Genomic DNA, 13,275 nt, shown 5'->3' with positions numbered 1-13,275 from the left:
AGGATTTATTTAAGGCATACACTAACCCACCACTCTGCACATCCGTTTTCCATATAAGCTCTCATTGAATCCATTGTTTATTTAGATCACTTACAGGCCATAAACATCTGTTATAACTGCTCTCTCACAGCTATACGAACCTGAGTTCAAACGACAGTTTGCTCAATCTGTATTGCTACCTTTTTCCATTTGGGTTTCCCATGGATATTGCAGATTCAACCCACATTCCATTGGCATGTGTTTTGGATTAATTAGAAATTGATTGATTAGAGATTGATTGACTGGATTGAGTGACTGTAAATTATTCACCCCTCAAGAAGATATATCATTCCTGATTTTTTTTTTCTGACATTAAACAAAATCCAGTTGACTTCCATCATTTCCCTTCAAATATATTTTTGAATTTTAAAAAAAGGTTGTGACAAAAAATCAGCAGTTCACAATTATAAGTTCGTCTTTTACTAAATTCTGAAATAACTGGACAAATGTTTAAAATTGTAAAAATGTTATTTCATAAATTTCATACTGTGCTTTTATTGTTTTATAGCAATATATTCATTTTAAATAAAAGAAAAAATATTTTTGATTATATAATTAATGTAGCATCTTACATTTCATTTATAACACATTTAAACTAATCTGAAAAATACAGTCCAGTTTTGTTATAAGGTAGTACAATGCAGTGGGGTCAGCTTCACCTTTGCTTACTGATGTCATCCGAATTTTGTGGCTTGGACTAAGTGCTGAGAGCTGCGTGTTAATTTTTGCGTAAAAGATAAATACAATACAGTGTTTGTTCCTAAAAACATTTGTTTCCACTAAAAGCCATGCAGTACTTTTTACATCTTTTTCACTTTAGCATATTTTTGTTCCTGTTTTTAGGCTGCAGAGGAGCAATGAAACTGAGTGCTTAGGACTGTCTGAAAAGTGGCTTTGTACTGGATGCTGGATGAGCTGTAGAAGTTATGGTAAAACCAGGCAGGACAATAAGCAAAATGCAGGCTTCTTGTAAACAAGTAAGATCATTATCACAGACAAGGGAGATTAACACTAGAATCTCTGAAGCCTACGAAAAAACTTGTAATCCCAGCTCACCTTAAATTCCTTTGCACCTCTCCATCAGTGTCTTTTGTTTTGTAAATGTGTCGATCAGCACAAGCAGCAAGCAGCCTGCTGATGTGATGGAGCTCAACTCAGGCAAAAAGTTCTCCCAGTTCAAGCCAAGGCTCCTTATCTGCATGTGAGGTGCCTGGAGTTGTATAGGGTAAATAATACAGTATTTCATTATTTGGAACACATGCATTTCATGTGTGTTCCATGTCTACAAAGATCTGGGTACGTGTAGGATGAAAGGAAATGTGAGGCGGGAAATGCTGAACACATACCTAAAGCAGAAACTTTTTACCATGTTATACTGATAGTGACGTGAAGTGTATAATGTGTGAAGACTTTAGTCTAAATATCAAATAAACACGTGCACTTTTATTCAAGAATATAACCAAAGTAAAAAAATAAATCATTCAGTTTACATGTTGCTGTCAATGAGTTACAAACCCAAGCTCACATGTCAATCGACAGGGAGTTTACACATATTCTTGAATGATGCAGAGGTAAGAACTGCTACCTTATAACCTGAAGGTCCTGACACCGGGAACTCTGTGTTTTGAGTAGTGAGCTGCTATTATTATTATTTCTACAATATAATAAAAACATTCATTTGATTTGAGTCTGTAACAACCGGTGTAAATTTTGGCTACTTGTAAAAGTTAGCACTTCTTTTTTTATTATTCACTTTTATTCTCTCAATGACATTCTCATGGTACAATGAACTTGCCTCTCCCTCTTTTTCACAAGAGGAGTGCTGTTGATGATGCCTGCTCAGAACTGTTTGTTGTACCAGTAATCAAAGATACGATGTCCCATGATCACTTTCAGACTGGACAAAGGCAGGACTGTAGCAACAGACAGCTTCTTCACAGCGCTTTTGCGGCTAATAGACTGCTGTAACGCAATGCGACTCTGCTTGGCACCATAAGTAAAATGGGACTTCCACCTGCAGCAAAAGTTACTTTCCATATGTGAGCAATTTGCCACGCTACTGTTTAGATCTGATGGCGCTGTGCTGACGGTGTATGCGCCCAAAATGAAGAAGACTTTGATTTCAGTCTGTAACAGCCGGTGTAAAATTTGGGCGTATACACCGTATGCACACAGTCCAGTGCAAGGCCATTTAAAGCTTTGTAGGTTATTAATAGAATTTATATTCAACCCTGTAAGACACAGGGAGCGAGTGGAGGTGAAGCAAAATAGATGTTATGTGATCGATGTTATGTGATCAGTTCATGTTAGGACTCTTGCAGCAGAGTTTTGAATCAGCTGGAGCTGTGATATAAGATTAGAAGGGGGACCTGCCAGTAGGGAGTTACAATAATCAATGCAGGATGTGATAAAAGCATAAACAAGTTTCTCTGTATTAGAAAAGGAGAGGAAGGAGCGAACACGTGTGTTATGGAGGTGAAAGTAGGAAAGTTTCTTAATGTGGTTTATGTGGATGGAATAAGAAAGGGAGGAATCAAAAATAACACCAAGATTCCTTGCATCAGAAGAAGGTCTGATGAGATCACCGTCAAAAGTGACTGAAAAGGAACTCGTTTTCTTAAGTTGCACTTTAGTGCCAATTTGCAGGGGTTCAGTTTTGCTGCAGTTTAATTTTAAAAATTTCTACTCCATCCAGGTTTTAATTTCACTGAGGCAAGTTATGAGCTGAGAAAGCCCTGAAGAAGTTTCGCTTTTAACATTGAAATAGAGTTGAGTATCATCTGCATAAAAATGATAACCCAATCCATAGCTGCAAATGAAATGGCCAAGGGGAAGCATATAGATATGGAAGAGCAGAGGGCAAAGGAAAGAACCCCAAGGAACTCCTTGTGTGACTGGCACTGAGCTGGATCTGCTGTTTCCAAGACTAAGAAACCCTTGCCTGTCAGTCAGATAGGACTTAAACCACGGTGCCAGAGATACCCAGCATGTTCTCCATTCTGGACAGTAGAATGTCATGTCTGACAGTATCAAATATGGCACTGAGGTCTAACAGAATTAATATGCTGGTTTGTCCAGAGTCTGCTGCCATAAGCAAATTATTAGTTACCAGAAGCAGAACAGAGCAATTTTCACAACTGTGCTGTGCCCAAAAACCTGACTAAAAGAGTCCCATCAATTTATTAGAGGTTAAGTAACTGGTGAGTTTAGTGGCTACAAAACGCTCAAGAACTTTTGACAGAAAAGGTAAGTGAGAGATAGGCCGAAAATTGTTAAGATTGTCAGCATCAAGACCAGACTTTTTTTAACATTGGGGTTACAGAAGCGATTTAAAAGTGGCTGGTATGAAGCTAGTGTCAAGGAATGTATTTATTATTGTTGTAATGGTTGGGATTATGGCATGAAGGCAGGATTTAAGAAGTGTGGTGGGGATGGGGTCCAGTACACCGGTAGTCGGCCTCATCTTACAAAGCAGGTCATTAACAAATGCAGCTGAAAGAAGGGCTCTGTTACAGAGATCAACAAGACTATCTAGTGTTGATGGAATAGGTGAAGACAGAAAAAGATCAGAAATGGAACTAGCAAGGGTAGTAGGACATATATTTTTAAGGTTTCTGAAATAAATTTGATGTTTACAGGTAAGAAGAGGGAGTAGTAATGAGACAATGAAAAGTACTGCTTTAGTATCAGACAGGCCAAAATTACTGCTATAAGGGTTTGCCATGGGATTGGCCAGATGTACAGATCAAGTCCAATATTTAACTACCAGAGAGTGTAGGAAAATCAATATGTTGCACCAGGTCAAAACAGTCCAGTAAGAATAGAAATTCATTTCTCATTTTACACATAGTCATGTCAATATGGATGATGAAATCACCAAAAAGAATGACTCTCTGTGAAAGAGAACTTATGTTGGGTTAAAGATTTAGTTAGATCAGAATAAAAAGACATATTGTATTTTGGGAGACGATAGAGAACAATGAGTAAGACAGGTCCTGAGTTTGTTATTAGCTTAAGAGCCAGACAGTGGAAAGACAATGGGCAGTCAATTGGGATTCTTTTGATGTTTAGTTCAGTTCTAACAATTACTCCGACTCGTACTCCTTGTCTTGAGCTGAGAGGTTCTGTGAAGTAAATGTATCCAGATAGTGTCACCTCCGTGAGGGACGTAAAATCGTTTTGTTTTTTGCCAGGTTTCTGTTAGGTAAAGCATGTCAAGGTTGGAGTCTGTAATGAATTCTGATAGCTCCAGCACTTTGCCATTAAGAGAGCTTGAGTTAAACAATGCAATATTAGCTGAAATTGGTTAATTGTGGACAAATCCATGATTAGAGTTTATTTTAACAAATTGCAAATTTGGCAAACTGACACTCCTATTTCCAAAGCCATGAATAGTACGCAGTATTCCTGAGCAAATTCTGCCGTTGAACTTTTCATTCACAGCCTGGCAGTGGCAGCGATCTCACCCGTGCTATAAATTTTTTGGGTGCCGCACAATGGCAGTGTCTTTTAGGACATTCAAGTTGGACCCTTTGCTTTGGACAAACTGTTTAAGATGAAGGAGTTTGTCACAAGAGTATTTCAGCATAGTACAAAGCAATACTTATCTGATAGTAGCAAAGAAGCAGCACAGCACCAGTGGGGTGTGGTGTTACAGATGAGCGGCAATAGCAAACAGCGAAAAAAGCATAATAGGAGATATTAAAAGATGCTCATGAAGATACCAGAATTCAGAGGTTCTGATGTACAGCCACATACATATAATGCAGGGTATTACAGGCATGATCGTACCAGAGCCGCAAGCCAGGTGGGTGTAAAATCACATCATTTCTCAGTCATAAGCACATATAGAAGTAATCAAGAACAATCTGGTATATCCATTATAAACCAGAAGACAGACCATCCCCGTCTCCTAGATCACCACGAAGCAAGGAAATGTTCATAAGATTCTTCCCATGAATCACAGGAAGATTCAGTTGTCCCTGAGGCTGAGAATCCAGTTAAGGCGAAGTCAAATAAAGTCTATAAAAATAAATCCAAATCAGTGCCGTCTGAGTCAGATGCATCCTTGAACTATATATAAATAAAAAAGCGAAAAAAGTGCAAGAAGTGAAAAATTAGAGCAAATTTTAACGGAAAGTGTTGTTAACAGCAGCAACACGTGTGCACCACCATCCCCTCCTTGAGTGAAAATATGGCTTATACAAATGTGATAAATGACTCTTGGAAGAAGTATATAAATATGTGAAATGCTACAACTTTTATATCAGTTAACTTGGCTGCTAAGCTCACCTGAATGTTACACCATGTGTACATTGTCTAATTTGTTTTATTTTCCTGCGGCCCCATTTTTTGATGGGCAGTGACATGTGGCTTGCTAGGATTGCTAAGGACGTTTCCAGAAGTCATGCCAATGACAATAGCAATGTGCTGGGTACATAAATCTGAATCACACAGTCCATGTTATCCAAGTTTGAGGATACTTAAAAAGATTCTTACACTCTTGTTTATTATGTTTTTGCCATTCTGAACTTGGCTTGCTCTCTGACTTTGATTTTAGCATTTCCCTTTGTTTTTTTGATAGTCTTGATTCCCTGGCATTGACCTTTACTTTGGCTTTTGAGAACAATTAATTTCCTGGTCTTCCTTCCTAAATTATCTGCACCTCTTTGCAGTGGTAGCAGAATAGAATAAAATAAAAAAGTTAGGAGAAAATGTCAGTCATTTTCTACATCACTTTGTACTGCTCCCCGAGACGGCATGATTATAATATGTGCTGCCATCCTAGAGCGGCAGCAAAGAGGAAGAAAACAAATAATGAAATGATCTGGGGCGCGAGCGGCCAACACTGCTTCCCCACTACACCACCACAAGTACAGAAACACACCAGCAAAGGCAAAGATGAGTTACAAAAAATGGTTACTATCCAGAAAATAAGAACTTGGACACAACTAATAAAACCCATATATACAGTACATAGTATTGTGCTGCAGCGCTTCCCACCGCACACAAATCACCACACAAAACACTCAACCACATACGCCACTAATACATAAATATGAGAAAGAGAAAAGAAAAAAATAGTGGAATCAGAGTCCTTTAAATAATCACTGTTAGGAATGAACATCTACAGTCTGTTGTGAGGAATGATGCACTGAGCCATACCTCCTGCTCCAGGAAACTTATTACTAAACAGTCCCTTGTGCTGGCCTATCAGGTACTCTCCTGAATGCCTTCACCTCATTCACAACAAAAATATTTCTTCCAGAAATGAACCCAGGTTCACCTGACCTTTCCCATGCGGATTGTATAGCTTTCCCTCTTCCTTTTTGTTATGGCATCTGCCCTCGCCCTTTGGTCTGGCACTCTCTTCTCCTCCTTCACCTTTTTCCCGCCACACATTTATTTTAGGTTGGCTCCTCCCCTTACAGTCTGTTTGGCCCTCCAAGCCAGGTGCTCCTTGCCCCATGTACCATGGGCCGGCCTTACACATTCAGCCATTCCACCAATATCAGAAATGGGGAAAGTGAAAACTGCCAGTGACACACACATATCCAAGACAACCATTAGAGTTTAGTCGTGAACAGGGTCAGGGGATGCTCGAGCCTATCCCAGCTAGCATAGGGCGCAAGGCAGGAACAAACCCTGGATAGGGCACCAGTTAAAGAAAATCCAAAAAGAGATGATAAACAAAAGAAGAAGAACCAACGCTTCAGTGATGTTGCTGAGATTTCACAAGCCTTATATAATCACAAACACAAGAGTGGAAAAAAATGAAAAAAATATATTCTAAATACATGTTCTTTCCATCACAAAACTATGTGCTTCTTTGAAACAGGGGCATCTTACTGCTGGCTTAGGAAGTAGGAAGTAGAAGGTGCTTCCTTGGAGTTTTAATTTATTTATTTACTTTTTTTCCAGATTTAGCTCCATCACGCAGTCTTCTTCAGCAGTCAGTGAAGATCAAGATGCTGCTCAGCTACTTGACTGGGAATATCTTGGACCAAATGTGCATGAGATTTGTTAAAAACAGATGGCCCTCTTTTTTATGGACATGTTATGGACCATGCACATGTGCATACACATTCCCCCAAGAATAAATCTAGAACACTGCAGCTATCCCCATTAGCCAAAAACAGGCACAAAGACAACATCACAAGTGGAAAAAGCAATACTTTTCTAGATAAGAAATTATATTGAGCATATGGTGAAAAATTTAAAAAAAAAAAAGCTTAAGAAGACAAAGTTGAGGTGCTTTATAAAAAACTGAATAAAAAGATTACTGAGGAAGGCTTGTTATTTAGGGCATCCATGAATGTGTATGTACTAATTGCTATTCATTTAAATAGATTATAAATAAGTATTAATAATAAAATTTGGGAGAAAGGACATCCAATGAAAAGGAAAATGATGTGACTTCTGAAAAATGTCTGCGCACACAGAGGAATTTTCCAGATAGATGAAGCACAACTTCTCAAGTGAAGAATATCAAGTGATAAATACAGCATTTTAAAATAGAACCCTAATAAAAAATATAATTGTGTGTGAAAAAGCTCAGTGCCACCAGGTATAAAGAAAAATCTGATTCTAGCATTCACTTCTATTCAGTATTACTGTACTTAAAGTAAGTATTCTTTCCTTTGTAAAACAGAATTTATTTCTCACAACTAGTACTGCATTCATCATTTGCAGTCGTTTGGTGCAAAGATCGATGACTTACAATGACGTTTTCCAATACTGCAATTCAGATACATGCAAGAACTGTCTCTCTTTTTATTTCACAGTGGAAAAAGGAAAAGAGTCAAAGTATAATTTTCCTGTTTATGTGTTTGGCTTTTATAAGTATAATTTATTTACAAAAAACAAATAGATCTTTAAGACATGAACATCTGTTTAAAAATAGGCTTAGCTCCAAAAGGCATGTTTTATGTTGCAATAAATAAAGGTAGTTGATCTTCGTAAATTATAGCTTCTAACAGACAAAAAATACCATCTTCTTTCCACCCAAACCATAAAATTCCCAAAAAGACTGAGCAGATGCAAACAATTTAGAAACTTTTAATGAAAACTTTGTGTGCAACTCCATGTTGAAATAGTGCCCATTAGTTTTTGTGCAGTTTTGTCTGGACTCTTCTTCGTATCTCTCTTTTTGGGAGTTAGGTTGTGAGAATCAAGTATGGAAAATCAGAGCAGAAAATCCATCACGTGGTTCTATATTTATGCAGAATTAAATATTTTTTCAATTACCACTATTTCCCTTAAAAATGTTATTTATATCAATGGCCTACGGGCAGCAGAATATCTTTTAGTTACACAGCAAATGCATTCTTTTGAGTGTCTGGTGGTTAGACATCAGAGAAACTGCCAAGCCAAATCAATGCCGAAGGTTAGGTTTTTTAATTAACCACACAGTTGTTAACTCTGGAGAAATGGCAGATTGAACAGATACACACACACAAACATAGAGCGAATAAAAGTTACAATGTAATAGCAATTTTTTTTGTTAGTGTCTCAAACTAAAATTGTACATAGATGGTTCTGACTTTTTTTAGCTCTTCCAGAAAACACATAGAATACATAAATAATTCCGACTGTAATAGGAATATCAAAAATTCTCGATTTATATCTAAATTTACATGGTGACTTGTGAAAATACAAACGATAGGGAAAAATATTTTGACTGTTTTATTGTGTTATGAGAAATACTAACTGTGTGTGGGTCAGTCCTGTTGTCTGTTAAATACTTTTTTCTCTTCCTACATAAATGATTAATATTTTCAAGGACGTGGTATTTTTGGAATGGAAATTCTGTTGGGGCTACAAAAAGTGTGTGTGTGTGAGTTAGTGATGGAGAGAGCCATTGTGTGAGAGAAGTGATCCAGTACTTAAACCATAGCACCTACAAGATCTGCTCCACACCTCAAACGTATTACCTCAAGTCTTTGGCTTCAATCTGCTAATAGAGCTGGGGAAAGTGAGTGGAGATGGTATTAACTCTAAGTGAGTGGTATGAGGTGGAACTTGCAGCATGAACATGTAGGCCATAAATACAACAGAGAAGGAATTATTAGACCTGGTTGGCAGGACCTGTGGAAAACCGAGGCCGCATCAATGGTCTTGGATGGTGGCCAAGGAAATAGATGACATCCAGTATGTTATGACTTAGAGTTTCTTCCAAGACAAAATAAATTTGATGCCTCCTAACACTGCTACTGAAGCATGCCAGGATATTCACTGATCTGTCCAGCTGAGCCACACCTTAACCTTCAGCCAGAGCAGGTCCAAAAATATGGAGCTGGTATAGATATCACCAAAAAATAAAAGCCTAAGAAGAGGAGGGATTACCAAAAACCCTCAATTTGTGGAAAAAAGTGCAAATGAAGAACCTTTATAAATTAAATATTTATTAGCGAAAATATTAAAATACACAAAAAAGCTCTAAAGAGCAAAAATAGACACAAAGAAGTTACCTAAAAGGCAATCCACAGAAAACACGTTCCAAAATGATGTCCAAAACTTTGAATCCTTTAAACAAGACAAGATGTGACTCTGAAACTTGAACAAATGATTCCCATTTCCTCAGCCTTCTCAATCGATTTAAATAAATGGAGGTAGGGCTCAGGAGGGGTGATGTCAGAGTGGCCCTGCCTTCTGGGGGGTTTCACCCATAGAGAACAAGAAGCATAACTACATATGAAAGCCACAAAATTAACATATAGACATGAAGCATAATGTCTTACACAAAATATACAAAAGCAACAAAACATAAAATACACATAACATTGAATAAATACAGTACACAACACAGTAAAACCTCACATGACAGTGCATTTCACAGTGTAATACGATAGCAGCATCAGTGATGATAAAATACCATAAAGATGAATAATGCCATAAAGAAAGTTAAACAAAAAATGTTTATTGGCATATTCTTTTATCATAACACTAAACCACCTAAATGACAATTTTGAAAGAAATTAAAAGATTATACATCAACATTAAATACTCCACACCAAAAACAATTTGTAAAAAAGTATTCACACGTTTAAAATGTTCATTCCATGCCCAAAGTGCTAAATTGTGTTACATATAAGTAATTAACATGATTGTTGAAAATGATATCCATTCTTCCAAAATAACAAGATATTCAAGTTCACATACTTTTTGAACTGCATCACAAAAGGTTAATTAAAGAGGACTACAACCTTGAACTGCTAAGGTGGAACTGAAATGTTCAGGCTGCACATGTGCACACTGAGCAGAGGTATGCTGAGAACACTGCCGGTGTGACGGGCCTCCCCAAGCAACCAATTAAACAGGCTAGCAGCACGGGACACAAAGAAAGTCACAGATAGCCCAAAAAAAATAATATTCTAGATAAGAAATTGCATTGAGCATACCACAGAGATTTGGAACTATTTGATTATGGTGACTAAGTTCAGTTTGCTATAAATATTTTACAATATGTTCAATTAGTGATGTTAGTTTACTTTTTATTTATTTATTGTTTTTGCAACATGGCCATCAGCTGCAGTGCCCCATTTGCACTTAATGTTGAGATATCCCTGCTTCCATGCCATGTACCTAACTGACTGCCTGTAGCTTCAACAACAACAACATTTATTTATATAGCACATTTTCAAACAAATGATGTACAGTAGTTCAAAGTGCTTTACAAGATGAAAAAAAAAACTACAAAAATTAGGCAGTACTAATTAACAAAGAATACAGTAAGGTCCGAAGGCCAGGGAGGACAGAAAAAGCAAAAAAAAAAAAAAAATCTGCAAGGGTTCCGAGGCCACGAGACCCACCCATCCTCCACTAGGCATTCTACCTAACATCAATGATCTGAATCAGTCCTCATGGTTTTCAGGTTTCATGTGGAAGAATTAGATGATGATGATCATGTGGACCTCTGGCCTTCCATCCATCAATGTAGGGACTGCACGGTGCTTTGATAAGGTGGTGGTGGCACAGGTTGCCACCACAGAAAACTGGAAAAAGAACAGCAGAAAAAGTAGGGGTTAATACAGATTTTGGAGCCATGAAAAAAAGATAATTAAATAATTAAATGCATATACAGAAAATCAAGGTTACACTAAAATGAAGCTATGAAAAATATTATCATATCATATCTTCAACATCTCATTTACATTTTTTAAAGGATAGCTTACTCTCTTAAAGCAAAGCTGGTATCTTTAGTAAATTAAAATTTACACTACTACCAGATATCAGCAGATGAATGAATCCAATCATGTTTATTAAACACACTCTGTGTCCATCCATCCATTTTCTAAGCCCACAAGAGAAATTATGTGGTTGCAGAGAGGCAGATCATGTTCTTGTAGCATTACTGTGCTTATGTACACACCCACTCATGCCATGCCGATTTTGAGTTATCATTTACGCCAATGTGCATGTCACCTTTTATTGGACTGAATGCCCTGAGACAATTCAAAAAATATGGAGGAGAATGTGCAAATTATTCTCAGACAGAAGTGATCAGGCCATAATTCAAATCCTAAGCCCTGGAAATGTCAGGCATTAGTACTAAATACTGCACCACCAAGCAGCCATAATGAAACATGTTTTGGAAATTTAAATTGCTCATTTTTTTGTCTTGTACTTCCATTAAAGAGTCATGGAGAACTGAAACATATACCAGAAAAATGAAGTGCAATGTAGGAACCAACTATGTTTGAGATACCAGTCCATTGCAGGGAGCAAATGCATAAAAGTACATGCCCACTCTTACTTGCACATGGTCAATTCAAAGACTTGAACCTGTTAGATACAAGAGAAGTGACAGGAAACTGCAGTCCCCAGGGAAAACATGAGTAATGAAAGAATATGGGAACACAACCTGAATTTGAATCTGGGTATTTTTGGTGTTTCCTTTTTCTTTCTCTGTTGTTATTAAGATAAAAAAAAAGTTAAGTTATAAGTTCTTATTTTTTGATATGTGTCAATAAAATATGTTTAATAAAAATTGATTGGAAAAAAAAGTAAAATATCACATTGACACAAGTATTCAGACCTTTTACTCTGTACTTAGTTGAAGCCTCCTGGGCACCAATTACACCCTGGAGTCTCCTTGGGAATAAAATGACATTTTCTGCAATTTTTCTCTGCAGGCCCTCTGAAAATCTGTGAGATGGAATGGAGACCAGCAATGCACAGCAACATTCAATCTTCTCCAAAGCTGTTCGATGGAGTTCAAGTCTGGGCTATCTTGCTGCATATTTTGTATTATTGTTGCTATATGTTTGCATATTTTCATGGTCACAGCTGCTGGGACTTGGAATTAATACTACTTTACTCATTGTATATGTGAATTTGTGAAAGAGAAAGAGAGTATAGAAATGACAGAATCCATAATTAGTGTTGTGGGACTTCTTTTTGACGTCATCAACGAAATACACTTCGGCCATTTTGGCTCTGCGACACGTTGGTTTATTTTTCTTCTTTGCTTCTGTGGAGAAAGAAAGAGAAAGGTCAGTACCCTTTTTTAATCCTCCGTCTTTCAACCGTCTACTCGCCGTGGGTTTTGTCAACCGTCTTCTAATCGCGTTTGCGTGACATGACCCCTTGTTTGGCCCAGACCCACCGGGTCGGGTGATCTGCACTGAGAGGTTGTAAATGCGAGAGAGATCATCAGCATTGGCCTGCAAGGCACCCCGACGGTAAACGACGGTGAAACTATAAGGTTGAAGATCTAAAAACCACCTGGTAACACGAGGGTTAGACTCCTTATGTAGCACCATCCACTGTAAAGCAGCATGGTCCATAACTAGGGTAAACTCCCATCCTAACAGGTAGTACCTCAAATGGGTCACGGCCCATTTAATTGCCAAGGCCTCGCATTCCACTGCTGCATACCTCCTCTCGTGGTCCAACAGTTTCCGGCTTAGATACAGTGCATCCGGAAAGTATTCACAGCGCATCACTTTTTCCACATTTTGTTATGTTACAGCCTTATTCCAAAATGGATTAAATTAATTTTTTTCCTCAGAATTCTACACACAACACCCCATGATGACAATGTGAAAAAGTTTACTTGAGGTCTTTGCAAATTTATTAAAAATAAAAAAAAAAAGAGAAATCACATGTATATAAGTATTCACAGCCTTTGCTCAATACTTTGTCGATGCACCTTTGGCAGCAATTACAGCCTCAAGTCTTTTTGAATATGATGCCACAAGCTTGGCACACCTATCCTTGGCCAGTTTCGCCCAT

The sequence above is a fragment of the Erpetoichthys calabaricus genome, chromosome 1 (genome assembly GCF_900747795.2).
Source record: "Erpetoichthys calabaricus chromosome 1, fErpCal1.3, whole genome shotgun sequence".
Lineage (NCBI taxonomy): Eukaryota > Metazoa > Chordata > Cladistia > Polypteriformes > Polypteridae > Erpetoichthys > Erpetoichthys calabaricus.
The sequence above is the reverse complement of the archived record's forward strand: the minus strand, read 5'-3'. Positions refer to the sequence as shown.